Consider the following 3,953-nt stretch of genomic DNA (forward strand, 5'->3'; position numbering starts at 1 on the left):
ATCCCAGAAGTCCCACTACCCTCAGAAGCCATTTTTAATAGAGAAGAAGCGAAATAAATACTTACGAAAATCGACTGAAAATGGTGTTATACCGTCGGAGAGTTCGAAATGACTTTGTGCAATCGTCGAAAAGCTTAAGAAATGTCGAGAAGTCGCTGGAGAAGGTAAAATTTGCAAGAAAATCGCTGAAAAACGTAAAGAAATTTGAGAGCAAAGGAGTTTTCTGAGTTGCAAAAGTGAAAACCTTCAAATGGCAATAAGGCGCCCTTTTATATGGAGCCTCAGATGATCTACACCGTTGAATTCAAATGCTATCAATCTGGGCCATTGATCGCATCACAAATCTAGATCGTTGAAACGACACGTCAGATTTGATCAACACCTAAGATCTAGCTGTAACTAACGCGTTGCCTTGAGCTTCAACAGTCGTTTACCATAATTAGCCGCAGCAGCCTTTTCTAGGAATAGACATCACATCCAATTGTCCTTCTTGGAAATACGCGATGGTCGTCACATCATTCAAGATTACAAACTGCACGCTTTGGATTGAAACTCCTCAGCTTTACAAAGCTTCAACCTTTCGAATGCCAGACCCCTGTGGGTTATCGCCTCGTTTGCAGCATTGCAAAAGCTTTACAAAGCTTTAAGTCATCTCCCAAGCATCATCTCCTGTGGATCAGAGTATCGGTCGCAGATGAGCTTTTCCATCAGCTTTATAAAGCTTCAACCCTTTCAACGCGAGATCCTTGTAGGTCATCACCTTGGTCGCAGCATTGCAAAAGTTTTACAAAGCTTCAAGCTATCTCCCAAGTGTCGTCCCCTGTAGATCAGCGCATCCGTCACAAATGAGCTTCTCATCAGCTTTACACAGCTTCAACCCTCCTGACGCAGAGTCCCTTGTGGGTCATCACTTCGATCGTAGCGTTGCAAAAGCTTTACAAAGCTTCAAGTTATCTCCAAAGCGTCGTCCCTATGGGTCAGCGCATCGGTCATCAATGAGCTTTTCCATCAGCTTTACAAAGTTTCAACCCTCCCAACGCAGAGTCCCCTATGAGCCATCGCATCGGTCGCAGTGTTGCAAAAACTTTACAAAGCTTTAAGCCATCTCCAAAGCGTCATCCACTATGGGTTAGTGCCCCGGTTGAATATGCACCTCACCAACCAGCCTCACAACCCTCCTAAACGTCTTCAAACACCTCTAAAAATCAAGCCATCTCCTACGCGCCATCCCCTAGGGGCTAGTGCATTGGTCGAAGATGAACTGCTCTTTACAAAGCAACGAACTACTAATTGAGAGGACCCCTACCCCATCGCCTCAGTTAAACAATGCATATCGACTTACAAAGCTTCTGTCCACCTCCCACTCAGTCCATCTCCCCGTGTTGTTTCCTGAAGGTCAACGCTTCGGTAGAGATGGGAAAACACTCAAAACAACAAGCATACCGATCAAAAAAGTCCACGAATGATATAAATTTTCATCCATGAACTTGGGGAGACCACTGTTACACCCCTCATCAACCCACCTTGGCGCATCACGCCTACTCTTCAGCGAAGTACCATGTATCCAGCCGAAGTGGTTCCGAAGTGATATGAGCCTCGCCCAAACCTCAAGTTAACATGCTGCGAGGCACAAGCATCACCAAAGTAATTGCTGAGGCGTCCCCCTTACCAAAGTGTCAGGAGTATCAAGACATTAGGCAACAGAGGCCCTTTCGTCGCCAATTTTAGAGATGTATCTTTGTGTCAGGATTCTCTTTTATCTTCATAGATTAATTGATGTAACATCTCAGCCTTATGTCAACTCACGACACAGAAGAATTAATTACCCGCCCCTCTAGGATATGGCTGATTGATACCTACAAGCAGATGCCTTACACTGTCAGATACGTATCACGTGTCCCACATCCAAATGTGCCACTCGCTTATAAATACCAAAAGTTTGGTAAGAGGCAAAGGTAATGAATCTTTCTCATATTAGGTACTCCATACTCTTAAGTAAAATATATTCTCCTCCCCACTCTCTTATACAACTTCGGCATCGTTCCGATCATCATTCACTGACTTGATCGTTGGAGTGTATGCGGCCGCCGTCACCCCTACTGGTTTCGACCATGTATGTCTGATTGTTTACTATTGTGCACAGGAAGGAACACATGGAGTTACTCTTGATTGACCATGTGGAAGGTCCAATTCACACGGCTAACATTTAATTTAATTTTTTATTTAAACATTTAAGTAGTTATTTAATTGTTTATGTATATTATTTATTTAATTACTAATTTTAATTGCTTAATTTAATTATCTTGTAATACTTAATTTAATTGATTATTCTAACATTTAAATAATTATTTTAATTGTTTATGTATATTATATATTTAATTGCTTATTTTAATTGCTTAATTTAATTGTTTATTCTAACATTTAAATAGTTATTTTAATTTTTTATGTATATTATTTATTTAATTACCTATTTTAATTATTAATTTTAATTGTTTAATTTCATTATTTTATTAACACTCAATTTGATTATTTATTTTAAAATTTTAGTTACAAATTTTAATTGCTTAATTTAATTATTTTATTAATACTTAATTTAGTTTTTTTATTTAAACATTTCATTAGTTATTGTAATTGTTTATGTATGTTATTTATTTAATTACCTATTGTAATTACTAATTTTAATTGTTTAATTTCAATATTTTATTAACACTCAATTTAATTATTTATTTATTTTAGTATTTTAGTTACAAATTTCAATTGATTAATTTAATTATTTTATTAATACTTAATTTAATCTTTTATTTAAACATTTCATTACTTATTGTAATTGTTTATGTATATTGCTTATTTAGTTACCTATTTTAATTACTAAATTTAATTCCTTAATTTAATTATTTTTGTAACATTTAATTTAATTGTTTATTCTAACATTTAATAATTATTTTAATTGTTTATGTATATTATATCTTTATTATTTAATTATTTATCTTAATTAATAATTTTAATTGCTTAATTTCATTTTTTTATTAACACTCAATTTAATTATTTATTTTAATATTTTAATTACAAATTTAATCACTTAATTTGATTATTTGATTATTTGATTAATACTTAAATTTAATTTTTTATTTAAACATTTCATTTGTTATTTTAATTGTTTATGTATATTATGTATTTAATTATTTATCTTAATTACTAATTTTAATTCCTTAGTTTCATTATTTTATTAACACTCAATTTCATTATTTATGTTAATATTTTAATTACAAAAGTTAATTGCTTAATTTAATTATTTTTGTAATACTTAATTTAATTGTTTATTTAAACATGTCATCAAATTTTTTAATTGTTTATGTATATTATTTTTTTAATATTATATTTATTTATTGCTTGATTAATAATTAATTTAATCGTTTATTTTAATATTTTAAATACTAATTTTTAATTGTTTAAGTATATTATTTGCTTATAATAATTAAAACAATTAAACATAACTAATTATTAAATTAAAAAAAATTAAATCCAGATGGACGGCCCAAACTGCTGGGCCATCCAGATAATTCCAGTCGGCCCAGCAATCTCCGCCACTTTTTTACTTCAAAACATATACATGGGCAATCTATTTTTGTAAAGATCTCTCAACAAATATATATAGAAAAATGATTTGCAGTAAAAAATAAAAGCTTACCTTCTTCAAGGTCAGAGAAATGGCGTTTTGATCATCAATTTTTTGGGTTTTTGGTCGGTACTTGGGTAGTCGATCATCTATTACAGTACACCACGCTTTTCTCTCTTCACAAATGATGATAAAAGTAACTTTTCATTGCTTATTTAGTTTTTAAACCTTTTTGCTTTTTTATTTTAACTTGGTCAAAGGCTATTTTGGAAAGATGGTAGGGTCAACTGGCCATCTTCCACTAATTTTTTCCTTTACCGGGGGGGGGGGGGCCCCA

Source organism: Olea europaea, chromosome 18 (genome assembly GCF_002742605.1).
Source record: "Olea europaea var. sylvestris chromosome 18, O_europaea_v1, whole genome shotgun sequence".
NCBI classification, from domain to species: Eukaryota; Viridiplantae; Streptophyta; class Magnoliopsida; order Lamiales; family Oleaceae; genus Olea; species Olea europaea.